Here is a 19,249-nt window from a genome sequence, read left to right as displayed (position 1 = left end):
CCCACCAGCTCTGGGCCTATAAGACACAAGCCACCTGCCAGACTGGGGCTATGCCTTCCCCAGCACAAGACAACTCCGGAGGCCCTGGCTGCAGGGCCCAAAGGTCGCCCTAACGACGGTTCTTTCCTCCTCCTCGGCAGGATCTCAGGGCCAAAGGAGAGCTCCTTCCACATAATCTATAGTAGTGATTTGCAACAGGGGTGACTTCTCTCTCCAGGGATACTTGGCAAAGTCTAGAGCCATCTTTGACTGTCACACTGGGCAGGGGGAGGAGGGGGCTATTAGCATCCGAGGTAGAGACCAGGGATGTCGCTAAACATCCTACAGAGCACAGGACGGCCGCACAGCACAGAATGAGCCGGTCAGGAGAGCCCAGGTTGCCAAACCCTGCCACACTGGGGAGGAGAGAATGTACAGAAAGGAGCCCAAACTCGAACCCGAAGGAAAAACATCAACTGATGTAGAGTCAGACAGATACGGGTTTCAAACCCAGTTCCGCTGCTCCTGACAGCCTTGGGCAGTACGCGACTCTCCCGAGCCTCAGTTTCCTCATCTGTAAAATCAGACTAATAGTGCCTAGCACACAGGATGGTTGTAAGGATTAGATACTGTCGAGAAGGTCCCAGGTTTTTCTGGCACGGAACAGGAACGCGGAATCCGTATCGTCCTGCCTCATTTCTGGCAGCCGGGAGCCAGAAGCACGTCCCGTCGGTCCATCATGGTGACCGTCCAAGGCAGGGTATGACAGCTTTCTTACAGTCAACTGTTCCACCTGTCCTGCATTCCCTCTGTCCCCTCCCTCAAATTCCTTCATTTATCCATGCCTTCAACCAACTAATATTTACTGAGCATCTATTTTGGCCTCTGGGCATTTGGGATCCGTCAGTCAGTCAAAGTGGCAAAAGCCTCTGCCCTACTTGTCTCCCCTATTTCTATCTGGGGGAGCAGATAATAGAAGACGTGATTAAGAGTCCGTAAATCAGGGGTGTCTGGGTGGTTCAGTCGGTTGAGCGTCCGACTTCAGCTCAGGTCATGATCTCACGGTTCATGAGTTCAAGCCCTGCATTGGGCTCTATGCTGACAACTCGGAGCCTGAAGCTGCTTTGGATTCTGTGTCTCCCTTTCTCTCTACCCCTCCTCTGCTTGTGCTCTCTCTCTCTCAAAAATAAAATAAACATTAAAAATTTATAAAAAGTCAATAAATCATATATTGTGTTAGAAGGCTGGGGAAAGAGAACAGGGAACAGATACCGGGAGTGTGTGTGTGTGTGTGTGTGTGTGTGTGTGTGTGTGTGTCTGGCTTGTAATTTTAAACAGAATGGTTGGGGGAGGGCCCGACCGAGAAGGGGACCCTTGGACCAAGACCTGAAGGAGGAAGGATTTAGCTACGGGGCATCTGGAGGAGGGGTGCTTTGACCCAGACAAGGGCTCAAGGTCTCAGGCACACTGCTGCTACCAGTAAGGGGGATTCCTGCAGGTCTTCCTGGGGCCCACCTGCCTACTACACATGGAAATCATCCTTTGCTCCTTCTTGAGATGCATTCCACTGCAGCAGAATAAACAAATGCCTTAATTTTATATTTTTATTTAAGTTTATTTCTTTTTTCAGAGAGCCAGAGACGGCATGAGCCGGGGAGGGGCAGAGACAGGGAGAGAGAGAGAGAGAGAGAGAGAGAGAGAGAGAGAGAATCCCAAGCAGGCTCCGCACGGTCAGCACAGAGCCTGATGTGGGGCTTGAACCCACGAACCGTGAGATCATGACCTCAGCCGACACCAAGAGTCAGACGCTTAACCGACTGAGCCACCCAGGCCCCCCACACATGCCTTCATTTTAAACAGGTGTTTAAACTGGTGTCCCCCAGCCCCGCCTTTTAGGCACAGGGTCGTCCTTGGGCTAACTCACCGCCACCGTATCAGCTCACCCTATTTCAAGGGAACAAGTCTGTTGTCATTTGCCCTTGTTCGTTCGGCCGATCTGTGCCTCGAGCAACTACTGACAATTAAAGCATCGCCCAGCGCCCGTTAAAGTTGAAATCGAGCCCCCCAAGAGCAAGGCCGCTGCACTTAAGCCCAGTGACCTACGGTTCGACACCCCGGTCCTGTTCTCTCAGGCAGTTTGGCGAAGTACGGATGCTAGCGGGCCGGGGTCTAGCTGCATCTCGAGGAGCCTGGCCGGTCACAAACACGGGTGAACGGGGCCCGACCAAAGTGTGGTGGCTGCAACCCCAACCATGAACACAGTCGCAGCTGTGCTCCTCACTGGGGTCTGCGCTCGGGGCTGGCCTCAGATGGACACCGCTTCCGAAACAGCGTGCCGTAGGACTTGATGGGTCACACACGGGAGCGCTGCCTTCGGTCCCACGGATCTCCCCTCCCCCACCCCCGCCCCGTCCCTGTTTTTTAACGGTATTTCTCCAACGAAGCTGGTTTTACTGCTGGATCCGCAACACCCACCCTTTGTTAGCCGAGCTACCGGGAGGCCTCTCAGGGCCCAGGTGCCGCATGACGATGACAGAGTCCGTCGAAAACTCACGTGCCGACAAGCTCCGAACAGCTCTGACGCATCGCAGAAATGGCACCTGACGACCGATGAAAAGTTCATAAACGACTCGTTACAAGCGAGTTTCAAGGCGCTTGCTACCTTCTCAGGAACCCAGACAGTCGGGTGTTCAGCTCATGGCCATCAGTGCCAAACAAAATCCGAGCTCCCAGAGCCGAGGTGGGGGCCTGCCTCCCCCTGTCCCTGGGGGCGACCCGTCCCTGGGGTGAGAACCCCTGTCCGAACCTATTTCCTCCCCTCCCTTCCCGATGCTACCGTGGCAGTCGGGTCCCTTCACTTCCCACCTGGGCTTCGGGCCACAAGTCCTCCTCCTTCACACCGTCCTCCCCACGGCTGCCATGGAGCATCGGCCGGGGCCCTGCTCAGCGAGCAAGCCTGCCAGGCTCCCTGGCCGGCCTAAAGCTCACATCACATTCCCCAGCATGGCACATTCCCCACCGCCTAAAGGCAGCCACGTCTCAGGCCACGTCTTGAAGCTCCCCCAGCCCCCTTACAATGCTTGCTGTCTGGGAGCCACTGCTCTGAAGTGTTAAGTAGTAAAAAGAGCCACTGCCACTTCTGGGGTGGCGATCAGCATGATGAAACAGCTTGCTTCTCCAAGCCGGCGTCCTGGGTTTTGCCGTGGGGAGGACGGCCTTTGTCAAAGCAAGACGAAGATGTCTTGGTGCCAAGGAACCCGGGATGAAGAGTCTCCTCTTACAGCACGATGAAGTCGCGAGAGGGGGGATCAGGAGGGGCAGTGAGGTGTGCACGTCAGGCGTATCATGATTTCTGCTTCCTTTCTGAGGCTGAGTGGGAAAACCACACGTACACACACACACACACACACACACACACACAAAACCCTGCCACCCAGATGTTAAGTAACTCCTAAATCCCTCTTTAATTAACTGGGTAATCTCAATGTCATGTTCAGAGAACACATTCCTCTTGGTGTTTTTAGCCTTGAAAATGGAGGTCCAAGGCTTGGGACTGAGAAAAGAAAAGCGAGGATTTGCTCAGGCAAATCCTCCGATGAGATGTTCCGTTTAGCGGGCTAATTGACAGGGAAAGAGGAAGAGAGGAAGATTATTGGGAGTTCTGCGATTTTGTCTTGCAACCGACACAACCACCTGAAATTCCAGTGTTCTTCACCCTTCACAGACTTCTTACAGTCGGCGGGGGAGGGGGCGTGTCCTAGACACCACTAAGCCAACCAACTTTTTTTTTTTTTAATTTTTTTTTTTTCAACGTTTATTTATTTTTGGGACAGAGAGAGACAGAGCACGAACGGGGGAGGGGCAGAGAGAGAGGGAGACACAGAATCGGAAACAGGCTCCAGGCTCTGAGCCATCAGCCCAGAGCCTGACGCGGGGCTCGAACTCACGGACCGCGAGATCGTGACCTGGCTGAAGTCAGACGCTTAACCGACTGCGCCACCCAGGCGCCCCTAAGCCAACCAACTTTTATCGAGCACCTACCAGGAGCCAGACTCACGTACCTTCAGCTATGGGCCGAAGATGCGGCAGGAAACAATCAGACGCTGTTGAGCCTTGCCTTCCTGACAGACAGACACCAAACAAGTGATCAGGGGAATAAATGAACCGCCGGGAGGATGCAGAACAGTGTGAACGGAGTCGGCGGCGGTGGGGTCGGGGCGAAGCGACCGAGATCTGCAGGCTTGTGAAGGCCTCCTGGAGGAGGTAACACATGAGCTGGCACTCGAATGATGAGCAGGGGCCGGGCATGCAGAGGGCTCCCAGAAGAGGGTCCCAGACCCAGACAGGGGACTCGTTGTACAGAGACACCTGATGCAGGAATGTGCTGGGAGTGAATGAGCCAAGAGGAGGAGAGCGGGTCAGGGTGAGGCCCGTGGCTGACGAGGGAGGCAGACTCCACACCATTCAGCTGTCTTGTAGACCAGGGGTCAGCAAACCACAGCCTGGGGGCCAAATCTGTTTTTTTTTTTTTTTTTTTAACGTTTATTTATTTTTGAGACAGAGAGAGACAGAGCACGAACGGGGGAGGGGCAGAGAGAGAGGGAGACACAGAATCGGAAACAGGCTCCAGGCTCCGAGCCATCAGCCCAGAGCCCGACGCGGGGCTCGAACTCACGGACCACGAGATCGGGACCTGAGCCGAAGTCGGACGCTCGATCTACTGAGCCACCCAGGCGCCCCCCAAATCTGTTTTTATGAATACAGTTTTATGGAAAGCGGCCACATCCGCTGGTTGACATACTGTCTGTGGCTGTTTTGGTGACACACGGCAGAGTCAAGTAGGTGCAACAGAGACCACATGGCCCACAAAGTCTCAAATCTTTACTGTCTGGCCTTTTATAGAAGAAGTGTGCCAACCCCCATCGTAGCTCATGTGGGAAGTTTGGATTTCATTCTGCGCGCAACAAAGTAACCACTAGAGGGTCTCACACATTTGACGGATATGTTTTAAAAGGCCATTCTGGCCGCTGTGAGGAGATAAACTGGGAAGGGGTAGGAGGGACCAGGGATGAGGAGGAGTTTGCATTTTCCTCCCACACATGTTGCAGACCAACCGGGTTCAGACCGGGCCAGCGTGTGCGGAGTTCCTGCTGTGTGTTAGACATCGTGTAAAATGCTTCCGGAGACCTGCTTTCTTCATTACATTACCAGAGAGAATGCATTTTGAACATGTCATTCCATGCCTGGCACACCAAAATGCTGAATAAAAGTTAATAAAATAGTTTGTAAAAAAAACTGGCATGAACCATCGGTCTGCTACCTAAGGTAGGACTCCCTAAAAAAATGTTTTTTTAATGTTTATTTATTTTTGAGAGACAGACACACACACAGAGTGCGAGCAGGGGAGGGGCAGGCAGAGAGAGAGGGGGACACAGAATCCGAAGCGGGCTCCAGGCTCTGAGCTGTCAGCACGGAGCCCGACACGGGCCTAGAACCGGTGAACTACAAGATCATGACCTGAGTCAAAGTCGGACGCTTCACCGACTTAGCCACCCAGGCGCCCCTGAGGTAGGATTCTTTAGAAGCAGCCCTGAGACCAGGATTAGGGCATAAGTGACATATGAAAGAGGTCTTCAGTAGGAGAGGGGAAGAGGTCAGGGAAGGAGAGGAAGGTGAGCAAGGGGGAGCCTTAGCCTGAGGCTGTGGAGGGCTCTGGAGTGCAAGCTGGGCTTCCGTCCCCCCACACTGGTCAGTCACTGCCTGACGGCTGCCCCGAAAGGACATCAATTCCCAGGCACTCCCGGCTCTGTGGCTGTGCAGCCAGAGTGGCTCCAGAAGCCAAGGGTGATTTTGGGGAGACGTGTCTCAGGTGCAGGGCGCTGGACACAAAAGCTCACAGGGGCAGGCAGAGGCGGCACACAAGAAAAGGCTGGAAGGGCTGTCGGGGGATCTTAGCAGACTGTTGTCTGCTCCACACGCCCACTGTCCAGATGAGAAAGACCGAGGCTCCCATACTGAGGCTCGCTGACTCGCTCTCCAGTGGCAGGCAGGGTTCCAAACCCAGCGTGACTCCCAAATCCGTCCGTTCCTCTGCTTTCCCAGTAAGCCCGTCCTTCCTCGCCATGGTGGTCACGAAAAATTGAAGCCTTCCACTGCTTCCCACTGTACAAAATGATCCTGCAGGTACGCGGGCCGCGCTCCTGCGGATTGTCTTTTAATGCCTGTAATTGCTTAATCAGAAACAAATGACGGTCATAAAAATTGGGAGTGTTCAATGTCCTCTGAATAGCCAAGGAAGGTTATCAAAATACCAAAGTTTGGGCAAAGAGGACTTCCTTTACAGAGTGTCTCTAACGGCAGACCGTAAAACCGTCCTCCCCAAGAGGGGGTGGGAGATGAAGCATTTCTTCTTCCTGCAGTCATAAATCAAACGACACTCCGTGGACAGTGGAAATTGATTTTTGCCACTCTGCACACAGCCCCGGCGCTGCCAATGCCACGGTGTGGCGCTCTCACAGCGACAAGCTTCAACTCGGCCACATCAGTTACCGAAATAAGAAGGTGTCAGATGTCGGGATGCAAACTCTCGCCACCACCCAGGGTTGCCCTATAGGTGCCCGCTCCCCGCAGCTTTTCTTTAAAGTCTAACGAGGCTCAAGCAAGCCAAAGCCGAAGTTAATCTCCAAGAGGATCCTGCCTCCCTTCCTAAAGTTCCCTTCAGCTGTTCAGGGGATCCTACGTTAGCCCCGAGACGAATTCCTGGTCCAGGGGAACTGGCCAAATTCAAGCCTCTGTGGATCTTCCCTCCTGCCCCCAACTTGCTCTCATGCTCTCACTTTTCATCTTCCTCTTTCACTCATTTCTAGATTCAAATGACCCTGCTTGAGAAGGGCTGCTTCCCAGCAAAATGACAGTAACCAATATGCAAGGTCACAGCTTTTCGTCATCTGAGAGGCAAAGCAGATCTCAAAGTCCCGATCTCTCCAGAGGCTCCAATTCCCCTGCACTATTTCTCACCACCCCCTCCGCCCCACCCCCCAAGAATGCAGGTGCAGCTATCTTGAGAAGTGTCCTACCTGGTAAAGCAGATTCAAAGCTCATTTCCAGCTTCTGCCTATAGTTACACTAGCTAACATGCCATTGGCCAGAGCAAGTCACATGGTCGGGTCTAAAGTCAAGGTGGCCATGGTGACAGTGTGGCTCCAATTACTGTCCGAAGTCTCCACTTGGGACAGTAGTTCAGCCTACTGCACGTTCCTGTCAACACAACAGGGTCACTGTTGTCCAGCCCTCCCTTCCTCCTTAAACAGGTCAATCATGGTGACGAGCCATTATCCAGACATTTAGACCGGTCATGCTAAAACGCGAATTCCTAATCCATACGTAAGATGTACAGGGTGCTCCCAAGAGATGACATCAGAAGGGACTCCTGAGCCCACAGGAGAAATTCTGATTCCCCCATTAGGACATCCCAGTGATACGGAACTATTACCAAGTTTCAACTTAGTCAAATCGGTTCCCTCAAAAGCAGCGGTTTGCTTCCTACACTGTCCTGCGTGTAACGAAATCGGCACCTGATACTTGTGTCACGCTTCACCAACGCACTTTCCATAAATTGTATCTTCCTCATGAAACTCTGTGAGGTGGTTCCTACTGTCAGTGTTTTACCGACGAGGAAACGGAGGCTTAGAGAAGGGGCTAATTTGCCCAAGGTCCCACAGCAGGTCTGTGCTGGACGTGGGGTTCAGACCCAGTCCTCAGACGGTCGTTCCTTTGCTCTTTCCCGTAACTTCCAATCCTCTCTCTGGCTTCAGTAACCAGCTCCGGCTTTCTTCTGCCAGCAGAAGGGGGCCCTGCAGAGGAAGCAGGAGCAGACAGGTTCTGGCTTAGCTGTGGGCTGTGCTAATGCAGAATTCTGTGTCCCGTAGAGCGTCGGAGTCATGTCTGTGAACACGGACAACCCCTCGTATTGTAACTGTTAATTTCCTGTGGACTCTTGGGAGCAGAAGAAGGCTTGGTGATGTTGAAGGCAAAAGTCCCCCAGGGCCTCCTCCTTGGCCTTGAAATCCTTGCTCTGTAAACTCCTGAGCCTCTGCAGGGAGATTCTGAAGTGAGTTTCACAGTCCTTCCGCAGACAGGCCAGGTCGATTTCTCCCTCTTGCAACAGAATATCCCAAACCTCGCAGATTAAAGGTAAAAAGGACATTTAGCCAAAAATGTCTGCAAAATGACAAGCCTATCCTTTGCCCCTCTGCTGGCAGGAACACAAAAGGTTTTGTTCTATTTGTTTTGTTTTCTTTGTTTCTTTTTTTTTTTTTTCTCTCTTTTCAGTATTTAAATGTGGCCAAGCCAGTTATGATAAAGAGATTAATTGTTCTTCCTTCAGCAGCCTGCTTAGTAAGAAGACATTCAAAACCCATGATTTCCCCTCATTATATTCTCAATGCGTGGACCGGGGGAGGTAACAGAGGCGAAGCGGGGCCGATGTGGTTTCATCTCGGACCCTGGTGGTGTCCGTGCTGCCTTGTAAATGACCCCAGGCCTGAGGACACAGTCCCTGCTCCCGTGTCCGCTCACCTCACGGCTGACTTTACTGCAGCGTTCATCAGAAATGAACGGATAAAGAAGGCACTAACTGGGATGAGATGCTGGTCTGGCACCAGAAGGGGCGTTTCCAAAACCTCACCCCAAATACGCTGCGTTACTAACCACACTGACTGGGACCCCCCGGGGTCAGGCTGAGGGCACTCTTGAAGGTGGGTCAGCAGGGGGAACAGGGCCGGTTTTCAGAGCTCTTTTTAGCCTGCCCGCTTGGCTCAGAGTGAGGAACAGTCCGGCAGCAGGAGGCCAAGGGCTGGCCTAAGACAGAGGGTGAACAGAGATGCCTGTCTGGGGAGGAAGGGCCTCTAAGGGATGTCTGCTCAGATGCTGAAGACCATGGGCTCTTAGATCAGAAAGGCCTGGGTTCGAATCCTCACGCTGGCCGGGGGCAAGCTGATTTCCATCCTTGATCTTCGTCCCCACCGTGTGCTTTTATGAGGGTTTGTTGTGAGGATGAGTATAGGCATCTCTGTCAGTTCAGGCTGCTACACGTAACAAATTGCCAGATGCTGGTATTTTTAAGCAGCAGACATTTATTCCTCACAGTTCTGGAGGCTGCAAGTCTGCAATCGGATTGTCAGCGCAGGGAGGTTCTGGTGAGAACCCTCTTTCTGGTCGGTTTGCATGGCAGAGAGAGAGAGGGGAGAGAGGCGGGGGGCACAAGCTTGGGTCCCCTCGTCCCCGTATTCCACGCCCATGGCCTCACCCAAACCCAGTTACCTCCCAAAGGCCCCACCTCCAAATACTGTCATGTTGGACATTACTGTTTCCATATATGAATTTGGAAGGGGGCGCAGGGGGACAAATGTTCCATCCATAGCCCGAGACACTAGCACGAGGCAGGAAGGCACCCAGCCTGGCAGAGACAGATCTCCTCAAGAAGTGCTTGTTCAGGCTCTTCCTCCCCCGCGGTGGACATGGCCTCCCAAGTTCAGGAGGGAGTCCTTGGTACAATTCTAAAGACAGGTCACTGTGCAGTCAACTTCCTCTCCAGCCAGCGGGGGTTCTGCAAGCCTTTGAGGCCTTTGCTCCAGTCATAAGGTGGCTTTGTGTGCCTGCTAATTCTCTGGGTTTCTCCTAAGTGGGTGAATTCCCCAGAACGTTCACCCCACTCGGTTAGTGTTTTCCTCCTCGCTCTTAATTGGAAGCTAAATGCCACTTGAGCGGTCATTAAAGCATCATTCCAAGGGGGACCCCGCCGAGCAGGGGCACAGAGGGCATCCAGGCCAGGAAGGGGGCTGCCCTTCACAGGAGAGGCAAATGAACAGCCTCATTTGCAATTATGCAAATCTGGAGCTTGAGTCTCATTTCCTCTTCTGCAACTTTGGGGAATCTGCCGAGACCTCCCTCTTAATGACTAGGAGATCGAAACTTCCCAGGAGGCATTTTTTCCTCCTTCCCTAACCAAAAAAAAAAAAAAAAAGAAAAGAAAAATCTACAACCACATATATTAGTACAAGTCGACTTCCTGAATTTATATTCTTTACAGAAAAGTGTTCAACATTTTTTCTCACCTGGGAGTTAGGGTTGTATCCGATGTCAAAATCCTCTGGGTGGAGAGATGAGGGGCTGGTGGGCAAGGTGTGGGGGGTGAAAGAGAGTCTAGAGACGGGCACAGAAATGGCGTTTTGCAAGCCTTGATGAACTTAATTGTTTCAAGCTGGGAAATCCATGTCGTTCCTGTTTTAGAAGGCGGGGGCAGGAGCAGATGTTCAGAGAGGTTAAGTAAGCTGTGCGAGGTCACACAGCTGGCAGGCAGTGGAGCTAGGGACTGAGAGAGCACCCACCAGGCCCCAGAGCCATTCTCTTTCCCCCGGACACACGTTTCCCCCTTCTTGCGTGAGAATGCGTGTTCCCACGTGTCATGAAGCGTGAACTACAACCACAGACCTCGTCCGCCGACGTGAACGTACCAGCTTAAAAAGCTTAAAAACTCTGGGTTCATTGATTCGAACTGGAGACCTGCTGAATTCGCAAGGTTCAAAACACTGTGTTTTCTATCTAATTATGCCCAACGGAACCTCCCCGCGGGCCTCCTCGCCATATACCACGGAAATCGCTAACTGCCAGGCCCAGGGTGCTGGCCCTGCATCCGGTCCGCGTAAAGTGACCCCCACTCTCAGGCCCGGATCTGGGGTCCCGCAGCAACTCTTCCCAGTGGCTGAAGCCCACCTCCACCCCGCTTTCTGAATCCCCAGCACCTGTGCCAACTGAGCCCAGGCTGGTTAGAGGAGAGCCCCCAAGTCCTGGCCAAGTGTCTCTGGAAGGAGCCCCAGTCACCTACACGCCAGGCTCCCCACTGCCCTTCACTCACTCCTGTCTGGCTGGTAAGTCTGGGAGAAGGAAAAGGGCTTACCCGGAGCCTAGCTGCCCACGGACATATGCATTCTGGTCTGTTCTCTACCAGAGGTAAGTACTGGAGAAGACTTGGTTCCTGCGGGTGGAGTACTGAGGTCTGTGGCCCTTCAGACCTGCCCGCCCCTGGGGAGGAGAACCGGCCAACACCCAGGTCTCGTTTCCCAGTCAGCTCTGTCGGTAACCACGGTCTTTCTTCCGTGTCTTTAATTCTCAGTTAAAAAGAAACTGGGGAGCCCGGGTGGCTCAGTCGGCCAAGCATCCGACTCTTGGTTTTGGCTCAGGTCATGATCTCACAATTTGTGAGTTCGAGCCCTGTGTCGGGCTCTGCACTGAGAGTGCAGAGCCTGCTTGGGATTCTCTGTCTCCCTTCCTCTCTTCCCCTCCCCTCCTTGTTCTCTATCTCTCTTTCAAAAATAAAAAAAAAAAAAAAACAAAAAAACAAAACAAAACAAAAAAAAACAAACAAACCTGGGGATGGAGAAAAGGGTCCTCTTCATCTGAAACCTCACCAATACCACCTTGTCTTGTGCGTGACTGTTTCATCTGTGTAAACCTAGCCTCTCTGAATAAACAGGAGGCGCTCAATGCATGCTTGTCGAATGAGTGAATAGACTACTTGAAGGTACGCTTCCTGGGTCTCCCCCAGTGCCCCCCAGTCACGGACACCCTCAGTAAACTCTTGGCAATTGACATCCACCCAGGCTTGCTGCCCCCTGAGCCGTGGCCACTGCATAAATTAAAAGTATTGATATCACTAATGCACTCCATTTGGCAACATCTTTTATCAAGTGTATTGTGATGAAATGATCCTTTGTGGCCCATCCTCTCTGGTTAACTCTGAGTTGTCCAAGGGCACAGTTAGGTGGAAACAAAACTCTGATGAGGATGTGTCCCCAAGGGTAGTCACTGTTCGTTCTGCTCTAGTTGGGGAAAGAGTGGCATAGGGTAGAAAGAGAGGGACTGGTAATAGAGAGAACCGAGCACTGGCTTTGGCTTTGCTCCTCACCTAGACAAGTCAGTTCCCTCCGGGCCTGATTCCTCACTCACGAAGGGGGAAGCGGCATTAAATGGATCGGGGAAAGCACCTAGGCATCACCCCACGAACCCATCTCAGTGGCTTAGGAGTCACTGCCTGTGGTGATGTATCCAGAGAGAGCCTGAGCCGGTCTGGGATTCTCAGGAAGAAAGGAGCTGTGATCCATTAGTAATGTCTGCCATGGAAACAAGGCTGAGAAATGGTGTTCTGTGTGTCAGACATTCGCCATCCCAGGGCCAGGTGAGTTCAGCGATGCCTGGATTCAGGATTGAGCAGCAGGGTAGCCCAGTAAGTAACAGCACACACTGTAGCACCAAATGTCTTATTCAAGTGCCCGGCCTGGGGCCTGGACGCGTGACCTTGGGCAAGTCTCTTACTTTCTCTGTGTCTTAATATTCAATGGAGGCAGTAACACTAGTCATTTTAGAGGGATGCTGGGAGGACTAAGGGATCATCTGGGTGCTGTAAGAGTGTCTAACACTGAGGGAAGTGCTTCACCTGTGCCAGGCAGAAGTCAGATGGGGGATGAAGTAAGGTTGGAATCCAACGACAATGAACGTAAGAATGGTCAGGGCTCTAACGATGCAAATGGAATGGGTAGGTGTCAGAAGGCCACGCGAGTAATATATTAAATCCACAGGCATACACTCTATCTACATGTATACACAGTATCTACACGTGACTAAAGTCCTGCAAAGATCTGGGGGAAGGCTCACCACAATGTGAAGCGTGACTGTATCCGGGTGGTAGAATTCAGGGTTCACTTACAGTGAGCATGTATCATTTCCTCTAGGCAACAAAGCGATTTTTAAAACTCGAAACAAACAAACAAACAAACGCGAAAGCCTCCCATCTCACATCTCCTCTGGGAAGGAAAGGGGCCAGAGTCTGGATTGCATTATAAATGACCTCCCCACATGACACATGAGCCCTGTGATCAGGCTCTTCCCCACTTTACCTGGGAACAAAAATGGTGCCTCAGGGTTTAAGCTGGGCCTGTCCACTGACCCAACAGAAACTGTTGCTTATTTTCAGCAACAGCCTCCAGAGGTCAGAACCCTCTGAGCAAGCTCTCTGAAACCATGTGTCTGCCTGCCGCCCCACCACCCGACCAGGCAGCCCGGGCTCGGGTTTAGCGGCTTCCCTCAATACAAGAGTAATTAACAAGTCTTCAAATTAATTACAATTTCCCAGGCCTTGAGCTCCTCAAGGCCCTGCAGAGGGAATGGAAGACAAATGGATTTGAAGGCTTTTTTTAAAAAAGAAATCTTGTCATGTACAGAATTGAGGAAGCAGCTGTGTTTAAGATAGAAAGCATCTCAGACTATGACTTTGGGGGGGGAAAAACAGATGCCAAGATACGAGCTTTTCCAGGTACGGGGGATTGCTGTGACTGAGGCCTCAGTGTTGATATCTGGAGTATGGGGCACCTAGAACTTGGATCCCCTTGTGAACTCAGGCACACAGGTGGCCCGAGAGATGGGTGAGACCTTCAGCCTCTGGTGTTGAAAATGCCGGGGCTGTGAGTGCTTTCCTTCCACAGGGCCCTGGACTCCCAGGACCGGGCAGAGGAGTTCATGTCCGGAACTACAGCCCATGAGTGCTGTCTTGAAATGGTTCAATGCACGTTCAAGGATTTCATTTAAAAAAAAAAAAAAAAACAAAACCACTTCTGTTATGAAATAATGACATACTTACACAAAATTGCAAAAATAGTATGGAGGTTTCCTGTATCTATAATAAAGCGTTACCCAATAATGGCATTCTCCCAACCGCGGAAACTGACATTGACACGTGTCTCAGATTTTACCAGTTTTTATGTACACTTTTTTTTATATGTGCGGTGGTGGGGTATGTCTTTGTTCTGTGACATATTATTATATACACAGTCCCCCAGAACTGGCCAAAGACAGTAGCTTCCAGAGCAGGAAGCCAGAAAATGCTGATAAGCCCCCAGCGGGGAGCAGTGGGCTGGTGGTCTCTGTGGGGCAGAAGGGCCCATTCCCAGAAAAATCAGCCTAAAGGGGAAATGCTTCTCTTTCCCCACTGGGGAAACTATGCGCCGCCCCCCCCCCCCCCCTTGCAGCCTGCTCTCCTCTCTTCACCCCAGGCAGAGCCTGAACTGAAGGGGCAGACTGAACCACAGGGACCTGTGACTTCCCCTTACCACTAATTCCCTGATCCGTATTTGCTTCTTCATGCCAAGCTGAAGCCCTTTCCTGGAGAAGGTTGAAGAGTGGCTTAAGAGTGTTTCTTGCACCGCTGACGGTGCTCCCCAGCACCTGGCCTAGTGAAAACATTCAGGAGCTATAACTGATGAGACACTTAGCAAAAGAAGTCCCTGGGGTGCCTGGGTGGCTCAGTCGGTTAAGCGTCCGACTTCCACTCAGGTCATGATCTCACATTTGAGCCCCACGTTGGGCTCTGTGCGGACAGCTCGGTGCCTGGAGCCTGCTTGGGATTCTGTGTCTCCCTCTTTCTCTCCTCCTCTCCCATTTGCACTCTCTCTCTCTCTCTCTCTCTCTCTCTCTCTCTCAAAAGCCAATAAACTTAAAAAATTAAAAAAAAAAAAAAAAAAAAAGAAGTCCTAGCACATCTGCCCGTATGCATGGTGGTGTGGGAGAAGAGTTTATTAATGGAATCAGGATTCCCACTTAGAACATCAAATAGGTTTCAACTCATTAACCTACTGCAGTTGACTGTAGCCCTGTGTTGAGAAGGATTCTGAGGTGGAGACTGGTCTCAGCGGCTAGGAGTGCTGAGATCGATTAGTAATGTCTGCTGTGGAGAGGAAAGGCCCTCAGGCCATATTTATTTACCGTTCTTGATAGAGTCTGTTAACAGCAGGAGACTGGGACCCAAGGATTGGAGGGACTTACTTGCCTGTGGTCAAGCAGAACACTAGAGATGAAGCAGAAAATATAAAATGTATCTTTTGACTGGTGTTCTTTTTTTGCCTGCAGAGTTTGGGAGACCATTCTTGTGCTTGCAAAACTTTCTTCTCCTAAACTATGGCTCAACTGACTGAGTTTGGATATCATCACAATCCTCCGGGCTAAGGATAAATACTTGCTTGTTCTGGGGTGCTGGAGGTTATCAGCATCAACAATCCTGGTAGTGACAACACAACTTAGACTTGCTGAGCAATCACTATGTGCCAAGCCTGTGTCAAAAACTTTATATGCCTAAGCTCCGTTCTTTTACATAACAGCCTTTGAAACATAACCTATTACTAGCCTCAGTTTACAGAAAAAGAAGTCGAGGCTCAACAAAACTAATGTAAGTTAACAGACACGGAACATTCACTATATGCCAGCCACAGTTACAGATGACTTACAGGCATTCCCTCATTGAATCCTCCCAAAAACCAAATGAAGCTGGTCAAATATCCCTATTTTATAGACAAGGTAACTGAAGAACAAAGAGGTTAAAGAAAAAAAGAACTGTATAACTTTGCCCTTCATCCCCCCACCCCCGCCCCTGCCCAAGAACTGTATAACTTTGCCCTTCATCCCCCCACCCCCGCCCCTGCCCAAAAAGAGGTCAACTTGCCCAAAGTCACAGAACCGTAATTTGTTGGACCCAGGTCTGTGGACTCCTAATCATGTGATGTCCACTCTATTTACAGCTTATCCCAGAGGGAGGCTTATTCCTGAGCTGAGTTCCTCCCACACTCCTGTGAACTGAAAACTGTTGGAAAGGATGAGAAAAGTGATTTTTTTTTTTTTTTTGGCCGCATATGGCTCCTTTAGATTTATTTTTTGAAAGATGATGTTCTGGGAGAAAACCTAGCAGAAACTGAAGAACTCGTACTTTCTGGTTGAAAAGAACTGGGTGGAGCCTGATAAACTGTCCAAGTCACAACAAGAGAGGAACCAAATGAGGGGTCGGTTTCCCAAGCCAGCATCTGATGACCAAAAGTTTAGCCTCTCACAGGCACCTCTCTGGTCACCTTGCCACCGTGTTACTCAAGACGGGAAAAGAACAAAAGTTGAAACCTTTGAAAATCGGCAACATGATCCAGCTGAAAACCTACAAGGTAGGACTCACATCAAAGACGTTGCTGGAGCAAATGTAAACGTAACACCGCTTCGTGTCCATTAGGGTGCTTATCCCCCCCAAAGGAGGAGAATAACACGTGCGTGTGTTGAAATCGGAACCTTCATACGTTGCCGGTGGGAACGTAAAATGGTGCAGCTGCTGTGGAGAACAGTTTGGCGGTTCCTCCAAAAGTTAAACATGGAATTACGATATTATCCAGCAATTCCAGTCATGGGTGTCCACCCCCGAAGAACCGAAAGCAGGGATTCAAGCAGATGATAGACGTATGCCCATGTTCCTAACAGCAGTATTCACAGCAGCCAAACCTGAAAACAAACCAACTGTCCATCAACACATGAACAGTTACACCAAATGTGGTACACACACACGATGGAATAGTATTGAGTCTTTTTTTTTTTTTAAGTTGTTTCTTTATTATTTATTTTTGAGAAAGACAGAGAGTGTGAGCAGGGGAGAGGCAGAGAGAGAGGGAGAATCTCAAGCAGGCTCCCACGCTGTCGGGGCTGGAACTCACAAAACTGTGAGATCATGATCTGAGCCAAAATCAAGACTCGGGTGCTTAACCAACTGAGCCACTCGGGCGCCCCTATTACTGAGTCTTAAAAGGCAAGGACATTCTGACTATCCACGCTACAGCATGGAGGCAGCTGGAAGACATTCCCTTAAGTGGCATAAGCCAGTCACAAAAGGGTGGGGTTGTAGGATTCCATTTGTCCGAGGTACGGACGCTCGCAGAGACAGAAAGTAGATGAGGCTACACCAGGGGCTGAGGGCTGGCAGGAATGGGAGTTATTGCTTAAACGGTTGAGAGCTTCTCTTTGGGAAAATGAGAACGTTCTGGAAATGGATGGTGGTGATGGTTGGACAACGCGGTGAAAGTACTTAAAGTCACTGAATTATACACGTAGAAATAGTTAAACGGGTGAATTGTATGTTATATATAATATACATAACATGGGGCTCAAACCCACGAACCATGAAATCATGACCTGAGCCGAAATCAAGAGTCAGACGCTTAACTGACTGAGCCACCCAGGTGCCCCTGTTATATATATATTAATACACACATATATGGATGCACAGGTCTGCAAGGAAAACAGCTGTAGCTGCTGAATCTCGAAAAGACTGCCCTGACCTCCAGCACTAAGAAATCCCTACCAGAGCACCCACCTCCCACCAAGTCACCTGACTCTCAAGGACGCACGTGAGTGGCTTTCTTCATGACACCCAAACTGCCATTTCAGCCTCCCACCTCCAGCTTCTACCTGAAATGCAACCCCCCACTGCCACTTCTGCTTATCAACATCCTCCTGATGCTTTCGTGCCGCCTCTTCTGAGAAGGCTTCCCGGATCATCTTGCCTGCTGGAAAGTTTAAGCCCTCCCTGACTGACCTGACCTCCTAAAGCATGTTGTCTGCTTCTTGGCGTTTACAGTTCGTTGTCTGAAAGAGGCCTCTTCTTCAGGACGTCGGGAGTACAGGTTGAGTCTCTCCCACTTGAATCCCTCCATGACCCTTACTAGGGAGCCTGGCATCTTCTCGACCACTCGGTACAACGTTAACTAAGTCAACATCTGACTCTGCAGTCCTTCCTCTGTACTCCAGAAATCTTACCTAAACCTTTGGAGAGAGGTGATTCACTCGGTGTGAGAATCAAGAGAAAATCACCTCTTTGATATACTGATTTCACTTCCTTTGGATATACTGAGGGATGGGACGGCTAGATCACACGGCAGTTCAATTTTTAACTTTGAGGAACCGCCATATTGTTTTCCTTAGTGGCTGCTCCAGTCTACACTGGAACACCAACAGCGTTTCAGCTACCTGTTCTCTGAATTCTCACCAACCTTTGTTATCTCCTGTTGATAACAGCCATCCTATCAGGTGTGAGGTATCACCTCGTTGTGGTTTGGATGTTCATTTCACTGATGACGAGTGATGCTGAGCAGTTATTCCTACACCTGTTGGCCATTTGGATGTCTTCTTTGGAAAAATGTCTATTCCACTCTTCTGCCCATTTTTCAGTTGGATTCTTTACTTTTTTTCGCTATTGAGTATCCAGTATCTCAAAGAGTGACCTTCGTACCACGTTCATGGCAGCATCATTCACTGTAGCCAAGATACGGACACAACCTAAATGTCCTTCCACAGATGGATGGATCAAGACGTGACACACACGCACACATACACACGAATATTATTCAGCCATGAGAAAGAAGGAAATCCTGCCACTTGCCACAACATGGAGGGCCTTATGCCAAGCGAAACAAACCAGAAGGAGAAAGACAAATACTCAGATACCGTTTGGCATCACTTATATGTGGCGTCTAAAATAAAGCCACAAAGTACCCGCACATTCACACCCGTACATAGGTCCATCAAGGATTTGGGTCAGGGGTGACTTTGAACTTTCATAACCTAGTTTGGGGTGTATGCAAATAGCATTTTTAAACCAAACCAGTGAGAGCTCATGATGAATCACGTTGCACAACTGTTAAGATTCTTCCTTCAGAGACAACTTCTGCTATATTTTATTTCTGCTGGATTATCAACTCCATGAGGGCAGAGGCTGCCGACTTCCCCGGGGGGTCTCCCCCACATGGCCCGTGCCAGCAGAGAGAGGGCTTTACCAGAGCAGGCTCTTAAAGACCCGCTTGTGACAAATGAAAACGGTCTGCCCCCAACAGAAAGGCAAACCGTGCCAAATGGGGATGACAGCTACAGCAGCCAAGAAAATAATGTCTAAGACAGCATTCGTCCGCATGATGCTCTGGTGGATGAGTCGTTGACTTTGTTATCAGTGCTAATAATTCCAGGGACGGTGGAGACCTCCCTCTCTGCTCTTTCACTCTGTGCAAGCATTGTGTTCCCCAACATTAGAGAAACAAGCCCACTCCAAGTGCCTGGCCCCGAGAAGCAGAGGATCCCCATTGCTGAGTGTTTTACCACCTCAAGCAGTCACTCAACGGTGAGATTTCAAAAGCCTCCTTTCAGTTCTATTATGACTCTTAGTAACTGGTAATTAGAGTGTTGTAGAAGCAGCAATAACTCCCTACCCCAACCCCGTGCTCAGGGTGCTAATTACTCTGGGCTTTCCTACAAGCAAGGAAAAAAGCTCCACTATTATTCTGGGGGGAGGGGGTGTTCTCTATTTACCTTATTGTTACTATCATTCCTATCTGTTTGATGTGTTGATCGTTTGGAAATGGTTGTG

General features: G+C 50.4%; 1 protein-coding gene across 5 annotated transcripts in view; it reads right to left on the bottom strand.

Moving 5' to 3' along the window:
• The window catches only part of KAZN (kazrin, periplakin interacting protein), a 1,079,687-nt gene that overhangs the window by 301,701 nt on the left and 758,737 nt on the right, over window positions 1–19,249 (bottom strand). The gene's annotated exons all lie outside the window — the stretch shown is intronic.

Source organism: Leopardus geoffroyi, chromosome C1 (assembly GCF_018350155.1).
Source record: "Leopardus geoffroyi isolate Oge1 chromosome C1, O.geoffroyi_Oge1_pat1.0, whole genome shotgun sequence".
NCBI classification, from domain to species: Eukaryota; Metazoa; Chordata; class Mammalia; order Carnivora; family Felidae; genus Leopardus; species Leopardus geoffroyi.
This window is presented reverse-complemented; position numbering and strand designations above follow the sequence as displayed.